Source organism: Aulonocara stuartgranti (assembly GCF_965226115.1).
Source record: "Aulonocara stuartgranti genome assembly, chromosome: 15".
Taxonomy (NCBI): Eukaryota; Metazoa; Chordata; class Actinopteri; order Cichliformes; family Cichlidae; genus Aulonocara; species Aulonocara stuartgranti.
The window spans coordinates 14,744,266-14,766,971 of record NC_138951.1 but is presented as its reverse complement, the minus strand read 5'-3'; the positions used below and the strand labels follow the sequence as shown (position 1 = coordinate 14,766,971).

The 22,706-nt window shown below is 39.7% G+C and overlaps 1 long non-coding RNA gene across 2 annotated transcripts in view; it reads right to left on the bottom strand.

Annotated features, from left to right (window-relative positions):
- Positions 1-22,396, bottom strand: part of LOC309689930 — an 86,182-nt gene extending 63,786 nt beyond the window's left edge. The window contains exon 1 of one of the 2 annotated variants that reach the window (XR_014271560.1): positions 22,334-22,396. This is a non-coding gene — a long non-coding RNA (uncharacterized lncRNA). The remainder of the gene's footprint in view (positions 1-22,333) is intronic. The other variant, XR_014271561.1, reaches the window with a different exon arrangement.
- Between the last annotated feature and the right edge of the window lie 310 nt (positions 22,397-22,706).

Sequence of the window (22,706 nt, the reverse complement as noted above, 5' to 3'; positions counted from 1 at the left end):
GCTTCATAATGATTACGGGACATCAGACTACTTGTTCTTATCGCTTAAATAATGCAGAATTATCATATAGAAATAAAAAAAAAACTGAAGTTGTGCGCTATTTGAACATGTTGCCTGCCTGCACCACTAAAGGACTCCGTGAGAGACGTCTGTCTCGCCCTAGCAGCACCTGTCCCTCTCCACTCCTCCTCTTCAGTTCACCTCAACATACACTCGTCATATTCTGTGATATGATTTACTGTAAGATGTTTGATGAGGTTAGTGGTGATGCCACAACACCTCACTGTCTTGCTACATGTATCGCAAACCAAGTCTCGGCTGTTTGTGGAGGTAAAATACCTCCGCACATGACTCCAATTACGCTCAGCTATTGTTGTGAGTGTGCATGCCAAGGGGCTGCGACACATTTATACAGCCGTATTTCGCATATGACGATGAAAGAGGAAGTAGTTCCTTCAAAAGTAGACAATCCAAATTATATAGTTTCTTTCCACTGTGTTCCTGTTAAAGATAAAATGATGGGTGGCTGCCAGGTGGTTGCAGACCGGTCTCTAGGCCTGTGTGATTGGGACCTTATTCGCTTGGTCCTCCATGTCCCCCCCGTACCACCTTGCTACGAGTTTTCATGAGGTTTGGCTGGAGCTGATACATTGCGGCTTTATCACCAAGCAAACAGGACAGATAGCTTAGAATTCCCTCTGGTTTTATTTAAGAATAACTCAATATTTTCTGAATGTTTTTCAGACAAAAACAAGAGATAACAAATAACGTATTGAACTTTATGATGAGTATTTTTAATATCTTCTTTGATTCTTCCATTGAAAAGTATTATGGTAACCCAATTATACTGGCTTCGCATCTTTGTTCAGGCTAATGAACAGAAAACAACCCTGTCAAAATAGAAAAAACTGGATTAAACTTGTTTAACTGATTTATTGTGTCTACTGTTTAGTGCATCCTGTCTCTGCTTTCAAAATTGCCTCCAGCTGTTATAGCAGTTATATAAGCCCATCATTTGCAGGCACAATTACTTGGTGTTGCAGTAGGTATAAGGTTAAAAAATGGGCTCTATATAGCTACAGTAATCTGGAAGATTTCATCCAGCTGTAAGCAGTAGTCTAGGTTAAGCTTGATCCTTCCCTCAATGGTCTAAAAAAACTTCTGGGTGAAGCAGCAGAAGGTGTGATTGTCTGTAGGCCAAAAGCGACAATTCAGCTAAGTGGTATGTAGCAGTGTGCATTACAGCAGCACATTATATTCTCACAGTACAAACTTTCTAGGAAGGAAAAGCTCAACAATTAGGAGTATAGGATTCTTTACTTACTGCGTTTCCCGAAATTAAGTCATTACATCCAGTAGAGCTGATGAGGCCACACCTGACAGGAAAGCCTGAGGCAACTGACTCAACAAAAAAACAAAGGACCTGCGGCTGTGGTCCAAGCAAACTACTACTTTTTTTTACTCACTCACTTGTTTGATAATTGTTTCATCTTTCAAACATGAAAGAGACACGGCAATATGTTGCATCATGAACTGAAAATATAAAGATGTTGTCTTTTATCACCCTGCTTTGACTTCCTTAGATTGAATTAAAACGCCCCTAAAAAAACACAATGGATGTTTTCTCAGATGTGCTGTGCAGCCGAAGAACTCATTGTTCTCTAAAATACGACATTACCTAAATGTGGATGAGATGCATACCTAATGATGTGCCGAATCATACAGTTAATCAGACTGGGTAATGGAGCACAGGGGAAATGATCCCACCAGTTTTTATTTCAAATAAACAGAGCCTATCTAAAACTACTGTACATAATATCCTTATCTTACATCTTATACCAACATGATTATGCTAGCCAAATGTCAGTTATACTGCATTTAACTGTGTCGGGTGTGGAGAAAGGCTGATAAACGAAGGACTAACAAAGGTCAAATGGGACACACAAGATAAGAATGGAAGAATGTGTTGCAGTTTTATGATGCTGTATGTGCATTTAACTCAGTCAAACCATCTTTGTATTTCTGGCAATAGCTTTGGAATGGGCAAAAGGAAGCGCACCAACAATTTTTAAAATGCATTTATATAAACCATGAGGGTTGTATTAGGGTTGGCACGATACTGGAATTTTAAACCATTAGGAAAGTTCAGAAACTTGGGGAAAAACATGTAAAAAAAAAACCCCGTAATTTTTGTGCAATACAGACAATGAAAACACACCCAAAAATAAATAAATAAATGAATACTTTAACATATCTCTAAGGTGTGTACATTAGCTTTATGTGGTATGTGTTTACTTGTATAGGTCTCATATTACACTGACTGCCGCTGATTAACATTTTTCCACCCATTTAAGTTTGTTTTGGTATAAAATGTTGCAAAAAAGTTTGATAAAATTCAATCAGTATGAATCAGAAATGTTAAAATCCAACTTATTCCAGCGTGTGTTGTCAGTGTTGGAAAATAGTATTCTGTCAGGTAGTTGACACTAAAACGCAAGAATTAGTGCCGTACAAACCTTTCTGACTTTGCCAAAACAGCTGATATATGCTCTAAAGTAATCCTTTTGCGAATTCTGTTCCACAGAATCTAAACAGCCTGAGAAGTGTTGCTCCTGGCCAGCAGAGGGTCATTTACTTAATGGCGAATGAATCTCTAATCCTGTGTAAACGTCAGGTCCGTGCAGTAAGTGCTCCTGCAGACAGAGAGAGTTTTGCTCCCTGAGCTTTCAGCCAAAAAAAGTCTGAGCTGTTCCTCAAGCTGGAGACAAGGTCAAGGAAATAATGTTTGATCTGTTATGGCACTCTTATAATTATTTGGACCCTGGAGGAGGACCTTTTCTTTGGCTTGGCTACTGCCATCTAATATTTCACTTGAAAGATGTGAAAGCCATATCACTACTTGTGGTGTAAGTCCGCTGCTGGATATTCTTAAATCTGCTTGCAAATTTATTCCCCCACTCACTGTAATTCTAATTACTATTAATTTTAAAAACTCAGTAGATTTTCAGTTATTTGTTAGGCATTTTTGGGCGAGAAGGGCTGATAGACCTAAAGCTACTACTGGCTGAATCATATAGTCAAATAAGAAGCATGTTTTTAATATATTGCATGTAAGTGATGAACCTCTTCCTAAAACAACACTGGGGGTTTCTGATGCCTGTATCTCACGTTCAGCGCTACAATAGAAAAGTTTCAGGAATTCCACTTCTACTTGGAAGGTTATACGAATAAAAGGAGGAAAAGATTTTATAAAATAAGTTAAAGTTTTCATTTCTGTCAGTTTTAGTTGAATTTTGTTACAATTCAGTGCTGTATATTCTAATGTCCAATTTCTCAATTATTACAAAAATTCTCTATTTAAACTAATAAACAATGTATCTGCCACAAATTCTTAGAGATTATTATTGTTACATGATATATGACATGTAAGTTAATAGTTAAGGTTTTTTCTGACCAACAGCTAAAAGATTTATGACTTAAATGCTTATTTGATGGCACCTTTTTTGACAAAAATACAAATCCAGCTTTACATGAAAACTACAAAGGTATACATTTATATCGAACAGAGAAAAGCTGCAAATCTAAACATACTGAAGGCAGTAATCTGCTAATGTTTATCATTTAATCTTGAAAAAAGCTGCTTACTATTATTTAATATTTCTGTGACTGTCTTTTTGACAAAGTAATTATTTAATTAATGATTTTGTATTTACTGACTGATTTCCCAGAGATGCCAAATTGTAAATGATTTATTCGTAAAACTAAAGTTAGTCCTCATCATTTTGAGCTGAAAGTGTAGGGGTACAGCCAGGATAAATAACTTATGATAATGTTTGAAATACTTCACAATACTGAATCTGAACGCAGATGAAGGCCGAGCTATGACCCTAACAAAAGTGTAGGAGGGATTTAAAGGCACTGTTAAAACAATATATATATTCATAAAAGCAGGAGTAAAAATGAAGCCAGTGTTATTCCATTCAATAAATCTCCCACAACAGGAGGGACTGGAGGAAAAAAGTGGCTGGCGTACGATGCGCTGAACTCGAGTATTTTTTTACAAGTGATGACTTATACAAGAGTTCAGCTGCTCTATAAGATGTGCCGTGCGGTGAGATGAGCTAACGCACGTGTCGAGCTTGAATGGGAGGAAATGGAGGAGGTCGGGGAGTCTTCGGTGGGTATTAAACTCTGAGGTGGGCGACTATTTGCTGTGATCGCTGAGGTTTAATTGTTCTGAATGCAGCTGGCAGTCAGCTTATGCCTTTGCACACGACAGACTGAGAGCATCGCAGGTTTACAGGGAAGAAAGTGCTAAAAGAAGACGTGGCCATAAAATCTTTTTCAGGGATTTTCTGACAGGTTTTTGAAACGTACCCCGTCTCTCTCCTGCTATCTAATAAAGTTGACAGTCACATATCAACATTAACATGTCAGCCTTCATATGTGTGATTTAATGTTAACAAATGCAGCATTTCGACCAGTTTGCTACAGCCTGTTGGGATTCCCATATTTTAAAGATGTTTTTAGAAATGGCCTAAAATATAATATAAGCTTACTGTTCCCTTTAGCCATTAAACACACCTTACTGTAACAGACCACATCTCTGTCCACAAACTTCAAGATCAGCAACCAAACATGGCTTTATCCAACATTATGATGTCATTGTGCTGCCTAGCAAACATCTGCAAATGGGCTAAAATGGCCTATATTTGGAACCTATGGACTCATAAAGCCTTATAAAAGCATTGTAGAATTTTTAATTTTTCAATATCTAATTTATGTCAACAAAATGTGAATCCTATGATCTCCAATGCTGTGAAAAACTATTTCCCTCTGACGTGATTTCTTTTGCATATTTGTTAGACTTAAATGTTTTAAATCAAATACATATTAATTAATGAATACCTGAGTAAATGCAAAATGGAGTTTTTTAATGATAATTTATTTTCTTATTATAGAAAAAGAATCCAAACCTAACTAACCCTACGCAAAATGTCAAAGTCAATGATTTAGACGTTGAAGCCTGACAAAGAAACATCATGCCAGGATCTAAAGAAACAGCTGAGAAACGATGTCACTGACATCTATCATTCTGGAAAAGGTTACAAAGCCCTTTTCACAATGTCTATGGCTTTGGGACTCCAGCTAACCACTGTATGAGCCATTATCCACAAACGGAGAAAACTTTGTGAACCTTCCAACTATCAAAATTACTTGAAGAGCACAGTGACAACTCATCCAGGTGGTGACAAAAGACCCCCGAACAACATCTAAAGAACTGAAGGGCTCACTTGAGGTCAGTGTTTATAATTCAACATTAAGACTGGCTGAAAATAGCATCCAACGACTGAGTTTCAGGATAAAAATCATTGCTGATCAAGAAGGCTCTTGTTTCTCAAACATCTTGATGACCCCTAAGACTTTTGAGAAAATATTCTGAGGACTGATGAGATAAAAGTTTTCTTTCTGAGGATTGAGTCCCTTTATACCTGGTATAAAACTACTACAGCATTTCAATAAAAACATCAACAATCATACTTCAGGTGTTGACATCAGGTGTTGGCAGAGTGATGGTCTGGGTTTTGTTTTTCTTTTTTCTGCTTCGGGGGCTCAGCCATAACTGGAGCAATAAGTTTTGATCTCTGAAGTAGCGGCCATCAGTTTCTGCCCTGAAGCTAAAGCAGTGATGATCAGTGTTGGGTAAGTTACTTTAAAATAGTAACTTAGTTACATTACTAGTTACTTCTCTCAAAAGTAACTCAGTTACTTCAAGTTACTCGTTACTTTCAAAGTAACTAGTTACTAGGGAAAGTAACTTTGGTTTTACTCAGAATTCTCTTGTTAATGTGTTGCTTCCATAACTTTGCCAGTCTTCTAGCTTGCTTACTTGCCACAAGTGCACTGTGCCACCTACCAATAGAAAGGAAAAGATAATGTGCATATTTCCATGAGAGAAATCCCACGCCTGGACTGTCATTGACTGCTGCCATGATTCTAGCCTACGTCACAGCGTCATGTGCGCCTTTTACATCCAACACAAAAACTGGAGTCGTGGTGCTTTCGATTGTACTCAGAACTCGGAAATTCTGCCTTCTGAATAGGAAGATGTAGGCAACACCAGACTGCAGATGAGCTGCATACAGGGCTGGACTGGGACAGAAAATTGGCCCGGGCATTTTGACTAGAGACCGGCCGCCATTATAGCAAAAATCATAAAGCCTTTGAATGAAAACAAACACTGCTGTGACAGTGATGTTCACTGTTTTGATGGTATATATGCATCAATCTATCAATCGTTTGTTGTAAGATTCAGATAATTATTTTTTAAAAGCGAGACATTTTAAATGAGAATAAGACAGAAAAGTATTTCTTTGTGCCCCCCTTTCCCTGTTAATGCCCTAAGCTGATCAAGCTTAAACGTGCTGCTGTTGTTTACCGCGACATCCGCTGGTTTCCTCTTTCGGCGCAAAGTGAGCGATAAACAAACAAGAGAGCCGATCAGCTGATCATTGATCAGTTTTCATGATTGAAGCAGAAACGGGAGAGGGAGGGTGAGAGGATGAGAGAAGAAGAGGCAGCTGTGCAGCAAAGACACAGAATAACTCCAGCTTTGTGTCTTTTTCATTGTAGCTGAATTACGGGACAAACTGTTCCTTTTCACCTCAATAAGAAACGCGTAATATTTTCTCTGAATACCAGACGGGACGGTTGGCAACTCTAATAACTTATGAACAAAATAAAGTTCAACATCATTAACTTCATAGCACCACCCAGCTGTATAGAAACTCTGTCATGCTAGCTAGCACGCAGTACGGAAAAAGTCAGAATAACGAAAATAAACTCCACCTAAACTTGGTTCATATCTGACCCAGAGAGACTGCAGGTCATAACTTCTTACCTGAGGTTCAGTTCACACTTGGACCGGCGGCCGCCTCGGGTCTCTTTTCCTTCTGCGTCCCTTTTCCTTCATCCACCTGCTGGCCTCCACCACTTGCTAATGTTACTGAATCTGTGGAAGCTCCGCGATAGCCACCACACGAAGTAACGAGTAACGACCCTATCTAAATCCCAGTAACGAGTAACGCGTTCCTGATTTTGGCATAATAACTAGTTACCGTGCTCGTTACCACAATAATAACGTAGTTACTGTAACGCGTTACTTAATAACACGTTAGTCCCAACACTGGTGATGATCTGAAACACACCAGCACCACTGAATGGTTATGAAAAAAAGGTGAAGATTTTGGCATGGTCTATTCAAAGTCCAAACTTAGATCTGATTGAGATCCTGTGGCATGACCTTAAACAGGCTGATCATTGTTAACAATCCTTTAGTTTGGCTGATTTAAAACAATTCTGCAAAGACAAGAGAATCAAAACTCCTCCACAGCCATGTCAAAGATTGATTGCCAGTTACTGCAAATGCTTGTTTCCGGTTCTTGCTGCCAAGGGTGGCATGAATAGTTATTGGGTTAAAGGAAGTAATTACTTTTTCACATGTGCCAGACTGTGGGTCTGGATAACTTTTTGCCTCAATAAGTTAAATGTTACTGACTGGTTTTGCTGCTAAGCATTTTGGCCACTGCCAAATTAATTTTTTGAGGCCAGATGTTACCTTAAATGAATGACAGGGTGGAGTACCAACTTGCCAGCTAGCTTGCTGGTTAGCAAACTGCATTAATAAACTGTACAGATGCAAGTCACAGACACAAAGCTGAAGAAAGAGGTCAAAATTAATGACTTCTAGGTGGCTCCAGCTGCTTGTGTTGACACATCTGTCAATCCAAGTGGATTGACAGATGTGTCAACTACTAAATTCTGGTAGAGAAATTATAAAAAATTCAAGCATCTGATTGTCTATGCATAGAGGCCGCAACAGCTTTTTGTACCAGGGTTTAATATCCGTCTTAATGCTGTTTTAACATGCAAGTCTATGGGGAATGACTCGTTTTTTTAGCCAGCCATCAAGTGGTAGCTAGAGGAACTGCAGTTTTGGCTTCAGTTTTCAGCTCTGAAAGTTAAGTCTTGTTTTTACACGATTAACTTCTAGTTGGAGCCACATTAGTTGCCCCCTACTGGCCATTAGTAACCATGCAGTTTAAATCACTTCTGCATAGGCTTAATCTTTCGGACCCGGAAGCATCTAAAAACCATTGCTGCTACGATGCTAACAGACAAGGGTAAACTACAGCAGAGGCTCACTATAGAAATAATACAGTAAAATTATAATTGGCGTAAGTGGAACTTAGATAAAGTTCAGCTACAACAACTGCCAGACGCGTTTTGATGCTTTCCACATAAATAGATAACAGCATTTCACCACAACGTTGCAAACATTTAAATCTGTAACATTTGAAAGGAAGTGAGCCGCACAAGTGATGCATAGGATGGAAACTACATGTTTAATTTTAGCTCTGAATAATATACTGCAGAAGCTCACAAAAGAACATCATGACTGTGCAATATGCTATCACTCAACACAATGGTCTCACTATTTTCTTTCTCTCTTTTTGCTCTGTTTCTTCTTTTCTCTTTGCCTGCTTCACTCCCTCGAATGCCGTGCATTCCTCTTTGTTTGCTCATGCTGAGCCGTCCCTGCGGATCCCAAGCCTGACTTTCCCAAAGCCGATATTAATATCACAGGCCATTGTAATGGAGTTATTTTCATGGAAGCCCCGGAGGAAGTCACGTGGCTATGATTAGTCCCCCGAGGGCCCAGAGTCTCCATTAAGCTCGTTGTTTTAACTCACATAACCATCAATGAAGTGGAAAAGCTGAGGAAGTAGCTATCACTCAGGGCCGGCTGGGGTGTTTTCTGAGCACCTATTTTGTAAATGGGGCCAGAATATTTTCCCTCTGTCTTTTTTTGGAGGGGGAATTATTCTTAAACCGTGGCTTGCAAAAAGAGCCTACACATGTGCGCGTTTACATTGACCCACCACCATTAAGATTGATAGCAATGGGATCTGGTGGTTAACACAGTGTTTAAACCTGGAGAAAAAAAGGGGGGAAAAAACAACATAAGGAAAAGCACAAGGACTCACACACACTCAGCAACTACACGCAAGGGTGAGCTCCAATGCATCTGCCATCAGGAAGACAACTTGAGTTAAGATGGAAAAAAAAGTACCCTGGAATACATTTACTCTGTCAGGTTACTACTTAAACACACATGACTGAGGAAAACAGACACTGCTACATGCATGCTTCCTCTCATAACTCTGCTCACCTCTCTTCTTGACCCAAAAGCCAATGGGCCACTTCCCAAAAGACAGGAAGACCTGGGCCAGCAAAGGCGGTTGACAGCTTTCAGATGGACTATTAGTGATATGAACCATGTTCAGAGGCTCACTGTGAGGAAGTGAATGCTGCTCCCACTCTGAACAATGTAATTACCCAGACATGAGTCTCATAATTGTCAAAGCAAATTTTCTTGAAGTCAACAACTAATAGTTGTGAAGGAAAAACCCCCGAAAGGGATCGGCCCCAAAATAAAAACTGACCTTAGGAGGAATTTGCCTGAATTATGGGTCTGGATTTTTGAATAATTTACTGACAGTATCTTTCAGTCATTTCAGACTTGGAAAATATGTCAGCCACTTTTATCAATGGAAACATCAGACTGTGAAATAAATGGATCACATTTTCAGCCAGTGGGATTTCTGTCTGGTATTCTACTTAAGAAGTCGATATAAAGAATAATAAAAACAAAAAAGCCAACTGTATTACAAACGTCAACATTTTACTTTAGATTACTAACACTGTGTACACAATGACTTTAGACAGATCAGCTACAACACTAAAACCACTGACGTATGAAGTTACAGTGAAATGTTCTGCTTGGGATCCTCGAGTCCTAGCAATCATGTAGATGCTATTTTGACGGATACCACCCACCTAAATATACTGCGGACCAAGAACAGCCCTTATTGCTAGGGTACTCACCTATCAGGACAATACCTATGTAATGAGAAATAGATACCCTGTATCTGTTTCTCATCATGTGCCTCATTTTTTTATCCATATATTGTCTTCTTTTTTGTTGCTTTTAATGAGTTTTTATTACTTTTTCTATATTTTTCATGTCTTTCATGAATTAATTTTTTTAACTCACTTTGTAAAGATGTTTGTAAAATGTTATTTGTGATTATTAGTAGTAGTACATTCCCATGCTACAGCATGGTTTGGTTTGTTGACAAACTGATGCAGTTAACCACACTGAGAAAGATATAAAAAAGAGGTAGATGTGGTTTTCTAGTGTACATTGCCTTTCAACTTAAGATTAACTGAACCTATGTTGATATCATGATATCTAAAAGAAGCATATTGAGGCAAATTTAAAAATCACGTGATTTTAGTTCATTGGTTGTTTGTATTGTACTCATCAATATCATAGGATCAAGTTTTTTGAATATAAAATGACATTTTTTGGTTTTGTTTACAAGATGTTATAGGTGCATAAATGGTAAAAACGGGCCACTTTAGCAGCTCGTAGGTGGTTGCTAGGCAACACGATGACATGATATCAAATATAGACAAGAAACTTCAGGGGCCAAAGGTGTAGCTGTGTGCCAAGTTTGGCACAGAGATTTGGTGTATGATAATAAGATTAATGTGCTTTACCATGCTGAAAAACTGCTGTGGAAAAGTTTGAGGAAGTCTGGGGGATCAGTTGCCAGTGTCCTGATCTTTCAATAGGTTTAATCAGAACTGTTTTGGCAGATCAGAGGCAGATTTACATAATGTTAGGCAGATGGTTTTAATGTTATGATCGGTGGACATGGGAGAAGGGGTTATTTCATACCTTAGTAAATAGGGTTTTGTTCTATGCTGTAAAATGGACACAGTACCCCCAAATAATGCCAGTAGTCCTCAGGCTTTATAGCTACTCATGCTGCTGTCTTCTCTGGCAATCCTGCCTTTCGAAACACACTTCCATTTTAATTTGCATCCCAAGGCGTCACATTCTAGCAAATAAATCTGGTAGTTTTACTGCTCTTCTTTTCTGTTTTGGAAAATGTAAATACCAAGCTGCTCACATCACTGAAGATAACTAAGACCTTCCATTCAGTCACATCTGCATGTCGTCCAAATGATGTAAGCAAGTTCCCATCACTTTCCCTTATTAATGTCAGTTCCATGTTGGGCGCTGAGCTACATAAACACCCACACACATGTTAATAATGCACACGCAGCAAGACTCTATGTGGGCCCCAATTGACCTGCTTGTGTTAAACTGACACACATATAATACGCCATCTATCCCTCCCCGCCTCCCTTTTGCTGCTTGGTCCCGATTGGGCTGGCTGGGGGGAAATGGAAGATCCACATGGAGCTTGTGACACCATGGCCCTGTGCTTTTCCCCAGTCGCTGAGACCAGAGGAGGTCGACCGGCCCACTGCACATTAACTGGAACAGGTGCAGTGAGCGGGGGCTTGTTTTTCTTCATTGGCTCCTCAGGAAATCATAAAGCAAATATATTGCAGGAGGACGGTTTTCGGGGTGCCCTGTGAGCAAACTGAGAGGGGAAATGGATCAACGAGCGGCCATCGGGGACAGTAAATCAACAGGCTAAAAGGAGAGCTGAATGTACTGTGGAGGCCCCGGGAGCCCAGCCCAAGGCCAGGGCCTCTGTCAGTCAGAGCCTGGTGTTAATGTCAAAGCCAGCTGGACCTAGCAGCACATGCCTATAAGGAAATGATTGAGCTGTCTCTGTCAATCGCCATTATACCACTAGAGGCCATCATGTCACAGGGCAGCATTTTTGAGAACTTCAAGGTTTAGCTTGTCCACATATAGTTTCTTTCAAATCTTTCCATGGATCAGATTTTCTTGACCCCTCAAAGGAACCTGAGAAGCTGTTTGCTTTCCAGTCCGCGTATACTTTTAAGGCATCAATATATATATATTTTTTTACAATAAAAAAATGAAGGCAAACATATGCAGATGAGATTTATGGATTCTCTGTCAGGAGCAGTGAGAGGAATAGCACAGTTGAAAATGTACGAGCCTTTCCCCGCACTCTTTGGAGTAATGGGTCATCACTAATCGATTTGTCCTGCTTGTTTAAGCTCCAGTGAAATCTTCGTGTCCCTCTGTCAAATGCCTCACTGCACGCAAATTTCTCACCGGCTGGAAACCACTTTCTCTCTGCTACTGCGCTTGATTCAATCATCGTCAATCAGGAACATATGGTGTTTCTTGCCCAGCTACGCCTTACCACCAGTGCCACACGCACTCCCCCCTTTTTCTCTCGCTTAGTTTACAAATTAGAGCAGCTAAACTTTACTGCTACTTCATACAGGCCGGTGCTGCTACAGGAGGCCCGGCCAAGGCTGGCTACCTTGTGAATGGGGCATTATTATGAGCTGGAGACACAAGCTGGTCCAGCCCAATTTTCCTGATTGAGTGTTTCAACACATCATATAGGGAAACAGCTGTACTACAAATTAGTATGTTTTCTGTGACAATGATAAATGTGCTGCTTAGACTCTGTAGAAGCCTGACTATTTCCAAAGGCCTCTTTTCTTTCCCACCTTCCCAGCATAGACACCTCAACACCACACACACGTACATACAACACACGCACCGCACACACATATTAAACCCGTCCACTTGCCAGAAGAGGCAGAGCAGTAGAGGTTGTGATCACTCTGCTTAATCATCCATCTGTCATTCGACTTACTCTTGCCAAAGAATGAATGCAGAGAGTTGTGCAACACAATATGTATTGTTGAGAGTCAGCTGTCAAGTGACCAGGCATGAATTAAACTTAACTTCATATGCTGATTGATTTAAAACCATGCTGAAAACCAATCTTAGCAGTGTTTGTGAGACCATAAAAGCAATATTTGGTTACTTTTGACTGCACGGGCACTCATTTTATCATACATCATAAAGGAAGGTCTGATTTACCAGGCTCAGGCTACTTAAAGAGCAGCCATGCTATATGTTATCATGGAAAATAGATGTTTTTACTCGCTCCCTCACTGTGTCAACGCTGTAGCGTCGTTTGTTTTAAGTGTCATCCAGCCATGACTGAAGGCAAAACTGTTCGTAGCTGCTCTTAAAAGCCGTAGTCAAGAGTTGGATGAAAAGCCTTCAGGCACTTATGGGGATAATCTAAAGAACAGAGAGTTTTAAAGAGAAATTCAAATCTTCTCCACTTAACAATGCGCAAAGTTAGAAAACTGTCAAGCAAAGCTTTGGAGGGGGTTTCACACTATGTTAAAAATCCAAGTATTATGTTGTTTTAGGGATACTGACACCCCTAAGGGAAGGGTAATTAAAGGAAAATGTAGGATAAATGTAAATAGTTAGTTTGAATGGCAGTATACGTCATGGATAAAAAAGAGGAAAACCCCTAAACGAAGAAACTGAATCTCAGGAAAGACATCAAAGATCAACACAGTAATTGCTCACTCCAGGAAATGGAAGCAAGAATCGTAAGTGCTTGGCAAATTGGATTTTCCCCTTATGCATTCTAGGTAATTGAGGATTTCCACTTCACGTTTCACAGGTAATGGTGTGGCAAAAGTATAAACACTAGTTCAGTTTAAGCAGACTCAGACTGTAGTTCTTTTGAAATGCGTGAGCCAGATACCTAATGTCAGTGATTTGGAGTCCTGCAGTTAAAACAGTGTGGTTTGGGAGAAAGTGATCATACCAACGAGCTTACTAGGTATTTTGCAACTTAAACGAAAAAACCTGAGACATAGAGAAGTGAAACTACTTTTAGGGCTGAGCCGCTGGAGCAGCTGGAAGGCAGCATGTTCCAAGTTCATGTAACAGGAAAATAAAAGTGGTACTTCCCCATTTTTACACCATATGTAATTTCACACTAAATAATAAAAAAAAAACAATGTTGCCTTCAGTAGTGGATGGTGGAGGTTAAATCTATAACATAATGAATGGTTAGCATGACCGATCTCACAGTTTTGGTTACTTCAACACTGTGCTTTCTGTGTTAAAACAGGTCATTTAACTGGTCACTGCTAACTCATAATTTCTTTAGAAAACTATATTGATACCGCAGCATCTTTACTTCCTCATTCTGATAATGACACATTGTGAGTGTTTCCTGTTTTATTATCATCAGCCTTACAGGCTGCCAAAGAACAAAAGAGGTAAATAACGTAGAAAAGTTAATAAAGGTACTTTGCTGTATGTTACTGATATATTACTGATTATGAAGACATAACTAGAAATTATTTTCCCTTTTATCAGAGTCTTAAAAGCAAACCTAGCCATAAAATAATACCATAAACCACATGACTTTAAAGAGGAGGGTGGTGTGGAGCTTTAGACATTTTTCAGTTTACTCTCAGCTGGCGTGTGATGTGCAGCCAGGCTGGTTTTCTGAGGGGAAAACATCAACTGGCTTCAAGCACAACGAGCAGACAAGGGCCGATGTTATTCTTTCTGCCCTACAGAGTGGCAGAGACAAGCTAAATATCTACCCATAAATTTAACCTGGTGTGGGTTAGGCTGCTGGCTCAGCATCAATACCATGCACCTAGTGTGTGCCAGGAAGCCAAGCCCCTTTTACCACAGAACTGCTCATATATCTCACTCCTCACATCATTTTGATCTGCTCTGCGAACGCTCACAGCACCTGAAATTGCCATTAAGATGAGTATTTTGAGTTGGAATGCTGAATCACCACATTTCAGTGTTTAAACTTGTCATTGTCAAATTCATTTTGATACATTAGTGTTGGCTGTTGCCAAAATTAGATCCAAATAACCCTTAAATCTGAAGAAGATCGAAGACGCTGTTACTCAGTCATGCTGATCCCAACCTAAGGTTGACCTATAGCAGGCCTCAACAATTAACATCACGCGCTTCTTTTGTGTATCAAACTCTGACTGGTTGACACTGACTGAAATAACAACACATTTTCATTTAAAGCATCAAATACTGCTATCGGCATATCTAAATCAACCTCTTTATCAACCATTGACAATATTGGGTGCATAGACATAAGAGTCTGCAGTTTGCATTATAAGTCTGGAGAGTTGGCAGTGGAATAAGCTGTAACAAATTTGTCAACCAGGAGATGTCCCATTTCAGTCTTTAGGTTTTCTTCTTTATTTTCACTCACTTTTCATTTTTATTCCCTAGTTAGGCTTAGGCACTAAAAACTATGTTATCTGCTTGAGCCAGTTGAAGGCACTTAGTAAGGTTTAGGCAGTGGAAACTACTTGGTTAGTTTCAAGCATTTAGGCCAGTCACTTAGGTCTAGGGACTGGTTGCCAACCCCATCCGCCAGTTGCTATTCCCTGACTGCTTGGTGGGTGGTTCCAGGAGGATGTTTGCTGTTACTAGATGCATTAGAAACCTCTGCTTGCAGATTGCTAGCAGAGGCTTAGAAGATGCCAACACATTGCATGTGGTGCTTTTGAAGCACGTTGTGCCTCATGTTGGCTGCAGAAGTGAAGCAAAACTGACTTTAAAATCAAATATTTTCTGTGTTCATCACACTTTTTCAAGTTTTACTTTTGCTCGGTGGCTGTAGTTTGGGTGGTAGAGCAGGTCACCTACTAATTGGAAGGTTGTTGGTTTGCTCCCTGTCTGCAAGCCAGTATCTCGCCTTGGAGCAAGACACTAACCCCAAGTTGCTCTCCGATGTATCCATTGGACTATGAATGTTTGTGAATGTTAGAGAGAAGCACTCGTATAGAAAAAAATGCATGTGTCAGTGAAAGAAGCTGTGCAAAGTGATTTGAGTGCTCAGAGTAGAAAAGTGCTATATAAGAACCAGTCCATTCATTTGCTCAGTGGTTAGTTAGCGAGAGTTTGCAGAAAAGCAAGTCTGCAAACTCTCGCTAAGTGTCAATCAGCTATCAACCAAAGCAAAGCAAGGAAGATTTTGTTGCAGCACACTCTTTGCAATTGATTTCACCAAGCAACAAGCTCTCGCAACCAGCTGTCAACAAGTCTGTCAAATGATGATGTGTGGCAGGCAGAGAGAGGACCCAAAATACAGCTGACTTGGCAGACAGGCTTAACAAAACTAAACAGCTTAATTGCTGGAGCCCAGGAAACAGAATACAAAACGACAAAAAAACTCAACCTAAACTGAAAACTAGAATTACTGATTTCATAACAGAGAAAACGGCACACACGAGGAGGGACTGACAATAACACGACAAAAAACAGAGGGAAACTGAGGACTTAAACCAGGGGTGTCGAACTCCAGGCCTCGAGGGCCGATGTTCAAGGTTCAAGGTTCAAGGTTCTTTATTTGTCACATGCATAGTTATACAAGTATAACACACAGTGAAATGTAGCCTGACACACTCCTTGACATGTGCAAAAAAATTGGGGGGGGGGGGGGGGGGGGTGTAGAGGAAGAACATTATATATATATATAGTATATACATTGGGTGAATGTGCAGTAGTAGCAGCAAGCAGGTGAATTCTGTACATTAATATGAATAGACATCTGACTATTTTACAGGATAGACAATATAAACATATTGTCCTGCAGGTTTTAGATCTCACCCTGGATCAACACACCTGAATCAAATGATTATTTCATTACCAGCCTCTGGAAAACTTCAATACATGTTGAGTAGGTCATTTAGCCATTTCAAGGACAATAAAACCTGCAGGACACCGGCCCTCGAGGCCTGGAGTTCGACACCTGTGACTTAAACAGACATGAGGTAATCAGGGAAAGAGACACAGCTAGGGAAAAGAAGGAACAGGTGAACAGAATCAATTAGCGAGCCAAGAGGGAAGCAAAACTGAACACAACACACATAGAACAAGAGACTATCAAAATAAAACAGGAAACTAACACTAAGACTGTTACCAAAACACATGAACTTGATATGCCAGAGTGAACACAAAGACAAAACTGACTAACCACAGAAGATCAGTGTTGGGACTAACGCGTTATTAAGTAACGCGTTACAGTAACTACGTTATTATTGTGGTAACGAGCACGGTAACTAGTTATTATGCCAAAATCAGGAACGCGTTACTCGTTACTGGGATTTAGATAGGGTCGTTACTCGTTACTTCGTGTGGTGGCATCGCGGAGTTTCCACAGATTCAGTAACATTAGCAAGTGGTGGAGGCAGCAGGTGGATGAAGGAAAAGGGACGCAGAAGGAAAAGAGACCCGAGGCGGCCGCCGGTCCAAGTGTGAACTGAACTTCAGGTAAGAAGTTATGACCTGCAGTCTCTCTGGGTCAGATATAAACCAAGTTTAGGTGGAGTTTATTTTCGTTATTCTGACTTTTTCCGTACTGCGTGCTAGCTAGCATGACGGAGTTTCTACACAGCTGGGTGGTGCTATGAAGTTAATGATGTTGAACCTTATTTTGTTCATAAGTTATTAGAGTTGCCAACCGTCCCGTCTGGTATTCAGAGAAAATATTGCGCGTTTCTTATTGAGGTGAAAAGGAACAGTTTGTCCCGTAATTCAGCTACAATGAAAAAGGCACAAAGCTGGAGTTATTCTGTGTCTTTACGCTGCACAGCTGCCTCTTCTTCTCTCATTCTCCCCCCTCCCTCTCCCGTTTCTACTTCAATCATGAAACTGATCAATGATCAGCTGATCGGCTCTCTTGTTTGTTTATCGCCCACTTTGCGCCGAAAGAGGAAACCAGCGGATGTCGCGCTAAACAACAGCAGCACGTTTAAGCTTGATCAGCTGTTGTTAGAATTTATTTAATATTAATTTCTAGTATCAGCTGATGTTTGCTGGAGCCACAGCTGTAAAAAAAAGCTGCTGGTCATGATATGGTTTGGTTATCTGGTGAGAGGGAAACATGAAGATGAAACCAGGAGATGTCCTTACTGGATCATCAGAGCTGAGCAGGTGATGGAGAAACAGGTTTACCTTTTAGGTGACATGAATGAGTTGAAGGGAAGTTATGAACTGTTTCTGAGAGACAAATAACCCCAGGATCCTTTTTTAGGTAGCTGACAGCTGGTAACTGTGCAGGTGCGGATCTAGCAAAGTGTGGCCAAGGGGGCATGTAGGGCATTAACAGGGAATGGGGGGCACAAAGAAATACTTTTCTTTCTTATTCTCATTTAAAATGTCTCGCTTTTAAAAAATAATTATCTGAATCTTACAACAAACGATTGATTGATTGATGCATATATACCATCAAAACAGTGTACATCACTGTCACAACAGTGTTTGTTTTCATTCAAAGGCTTTATGATTTTTCCTATAATGGTGGGCCAGTTTCTAGTCAAAATGCCCGGGCCAATTTTCTTTCCCAGTCCAGCCCTGTATGCAGCTCATCTGCAGTCTGGTGTTACCTACATCTTCCTATTCAGAAGGCAGAATTTCTGAGTTCTGAGTACAATCGAAAGCACCACGACTGCAGTTTTTGTGTTGGATGTAAAAGGCGCAGATGACTCTGTGACGTAGGCTAGAATCATGGCAGCAGTCAATGACGGTCCAGGCGTGGGATTTCTCTCGTGGAAATATGCACATTATCTTTTCCTTTCTATTGGTAGGTGGCACAGTGCACTTGTGGCAAGTAAGCAAGCTAGAAGACTGGCAAAGTTATGGAAGCAATACATTAACAAGAGAATTCTGAGTAAAACCAAAGTTACTTTCCCTAGTAACTAGTTACTTTGAAAGTAACGAGTAACTTGAAGTAACTGAGTTACTTTTGAGAGAAGTAACTAGTAATGTAACTAAGTTACTATTTTAAAGTAACTTACCCAACACTGCAGAAGATATAACAGAAACACAGCATGGGGAACATAGGAGGGCAGGAAAAACCTTGAGAATAACAAAGAGAACGATAAATACAAAATAGGAATGAAAGCCTAACCGAAGCTGCAACAAAATAGCAAACAGAAAACCGAGTCTTAAACAGAAAACGCTGGGTACAAACCCCAGGATCATGACAGTCAGGGAACAGATATTTTTCCCTAGAGACCAGTCTCTTGGCCTGTGTGACTGTTTGTCCACTTCAATACCAAAACTAAATGATCATAAACTTAAAAAGTTGTTTTAAAACATTGATATGGTGGCAGACACCTTATTTAGATAGTAGCATTACATTAGGGTGACAAGTCACAGCTTGACATGTCTAGGTGTTTGCTGAGTGATAGCCATTGCAAACATTTCACCCTGTGCAACAAAGCTGCTTTCACAACAGCAGTCCCAGCTGTCTCAAACATGACATTGGTAACATGCATTTCAGAATGAAAAAAGAAGGATAGTACTTTGGATGCCGTTACTGTGACTTGAAACTCCCTTAAGTTGAATTCTTGAATAGACTAAATGCCAGTCATTTAGCTGTGTTGCAAAATTAGAAGTATTTCCTACCTTGGTCTGAAAAACCAAGGTTTGCATATTGCTTTTTGTGAATCATTTATCATCCCTTGGTCAGCTCCCCAACGAAAGTTTTTTCCACACACTAGTTGCCAATCTTCCACAAGTAGTTTTTCCTCTACTTCCCCTCATATTCTTCTCCTTTTGGCTTCTAGGGCCCCATCTAACGCTATCCCGAGCATCAGCCTCTATCACACCAACCCTCTGCATGTCCTTCGTTACGTCTTTGAATCTTCTCTGAGGTCTTCCTCTTTTTCTCCTCTGCTGCACATGTCTAAATTATAGTTTTAGACACTCGATGGTTTTAGAAACTGGCAACTCTTTGTTTAGTTTTAGGAAAAGATTACAATTTGGATTAAAATTATTCAATGAGTCAGTAGTGACAGACCTGTGTGAACACTGCCTAAACCCAGTTTTCCAGGTTCTTCACCAAAGGACATCTTGTGTGTTTAGAGTGCCAAAAGAGCAGTAACTAAAACTCTGGGAATGAGAACGAGCTGGAAATAACTGTCTGGCACAATCCTCGGCCTGTAATTAAAGCTCTATTTTAGTTTCACACTGAGTTAATTAATTTTTTTCTTGCAATGGTTAATGCTTTTGCTTCCTAAATTTTCTTCATGGTTCGTGGATTACTTGAAGTCAAAATGTTTTCTGTGATTAAGGGAGAAGTGTATGCCTTCTTGTGGGTTTTAATGTGAAGCATAGGTTATATTCATTATGAATTTCCATTCTTGAAAAAAAAAGTTTCCTAGAACAACAATGGTTGAAAACCATATTCAAACAAGTCATTGTACTGGAAACGTCTCAGTAACTTTCCATCTTCATCGCTGATCTTTATTTGTTTTATTTTGGCTTTAGGATATGTGAAATGTGCTTCGCTAATCAGTCAGCACATTTCCTTGGCTGGGTAACCTCCCTCAAGCTTGCAGGCTTTAACGTTGACACGACCGCCATCACCATCATGACAAGGCATATGGCGACTGGGTTCTGTCCAACTCCTTGAAACCGAGTTGACAAACAGTCTCAGTCTAGATTACACACGTTTCAAAAGAGGCGAGTGTTGGGAAATTTGTGAGCCAAAGTAAAACCACATATTTTATACGCTTTTCTGCCAAGAAGGTAACACAATCTCACATCCCACTGGCAAAATTAATGTTTATGAGCATCTTTAATGGGCTACCTCAGACCCAGGCTTTTTAAAATTATGCCAGCGCTACCAGAGCCTGTGAAATGATTTCAGCGCTATAAAAGAAGCGTTTTGTTCGGCCACCTTTACTATAATTAAGAGCAGCTCCCTTCAACAAGTGAGCTGTGGAAGTGATGGAGAGACTTCATTATTGAACTTTCAGTAAATCAGTGCTAAGGTTTCTACAGTTAAGGCTTTTGAAAATACAAAAAGTGCACCAGTCTTAATGTTCACTGATGAGATTTAGTGCTACTTCTTTATTTGCACTGTGGAAAAGATGGCAGATTTAAAGAGACATGACTGGAATATTAAGGCAGGAAAGGAGAAATGATTTATTTGCCAAATGCTTAACTGTTTTTTTAAAATTGAAATTTCATCTATATGCCCAAATAGAAAAGTTCATAATGGAATAACTGTAAAGCAAAAATGGAACTCCATCTGAAAGGTAGTGCCGTCTATTTTCTGAAATGGGCTTTGTTGGTGTGTGGCTGAAACAAAACCTCAGCTAAGTCAGTTCAAATGTCACTCAACAAAACTCTTTATTTAGCCTCATCTATAACCAGTCATTGAGTCACAATAACACAATAACATATCATTTGCCACAACTATGACAAACTAACTGGCTTTGCAAACTGAGAGCACTTGCTCTACTAAATGAGCTGTCCTGGGGTGAAAGCTAAGCAATATCATGGTGTTTCACAAAAATTCACAATTTTATTGCAGCTTGCAGACAGCTGCAATTATAAGTGTAAGTAAATAAAGGACATTTTACATCTTTCCTTCTTACAATGAGCTATTCTCATTCATGGCACATTTACTAATTCGAAGTGAAAATCTATTGCAAGAAGACATGAGCAGCATTATCGTACAACAGTGGTAATATATCCATAACAGCAAAAGTCAAATGCAAATGCAAGCAAATAAAGTAGCCTAGATACTGTTGGATTATTCACTGTAGTGATGGGATTTCCAGATCTTTTTAGAGATCGGGCTCTTTCGGCTCGACTCATTAAAAAGAGCCGGCTCTTTCGGCTCTGAACCGGCTCTTCAGGTTGTTTTGTTGCTTTAATTAATTTATTATTAACAATAATGTAAAATTATGCACAAAAGGAATTACTAACGTAAAAAAAAAGTGGTTTTATTTATATATGTTTATATATAAATATATGTGGTGGTCCCTTGAGACAAAACACGTACAAACTCCAAAACACATTTCTAGCGTTAACTGAACTTCCAAAACAGAGCTACTAGATCACTTAAATTACACAATTGAAATCATATGTGTATTGTTTGTGTATTTATACACAAGCACTCATATATATTCTAATAAATTTAAAAAAAAATTCATTTACCTGTTACTACCACACACCAAATCTGGTCGTTGGTGGATTTGGTGGACTTGCTGGCTTGTGTAGCCACTAGGTAACAAAAGCTCAACACTGCGCCCAACACTGGAGCACTTCTGTTGTCTTTTGTACGTGTTTTGAGTTTTTACATGTTTTGGAGTTTGTATCTGCTTTGCCTGTAGGGGCCACCATAAATAGACATTTATTTATTCACTCCACATAAAATGTAATAAATAAATCATATTATTTCAAAAACCAATTATTCACATTTCAACTTTTAACTATTTAAATTTTCAGCTTTTTCCTTTTACAAATTTAAAGTGAAACAACACAAAACACTGCAAACCACAACACAATTAAATATAAATTAAAATATGAAAACACAAAGAAGATGCATATTCTCTGTCATATGGGCCTGCATGAATAAACTTTCTGAATCCTTTATCATCTGCAACCGAAAATAGTTGTGGATGATTACTATACCTTTCTAATGTGACGTTGTTGTCCCTGGCTCTCTTTCTCTCTCCCTCCCTCCCGCTCTGTTCCTGTGCTACTGAGTGTAACTACCGCCCCTTTCCCCTCATCCCAGCGTAAAGCACAAGGCTCGCGTGTGGAATCAAGTTCCTTATCCACATGGGGTCACATCAGGAGGCATGTTTGATTTGACAAATCTTTATGCCGGATGGCCTTCGTGACACAACCCTCCCCCTCTTTGCAGGGTCAAATCAAGGATCTTTTACTTCTCAGGCATGTGTGTAAACCACAGCACCATAGAGCCACCATCGTCAGCTACAAGTGATATTATTGCAAAGGCAAAGGCTTTAGCAACCACATCACCTCAACTATGAGGTGTGAA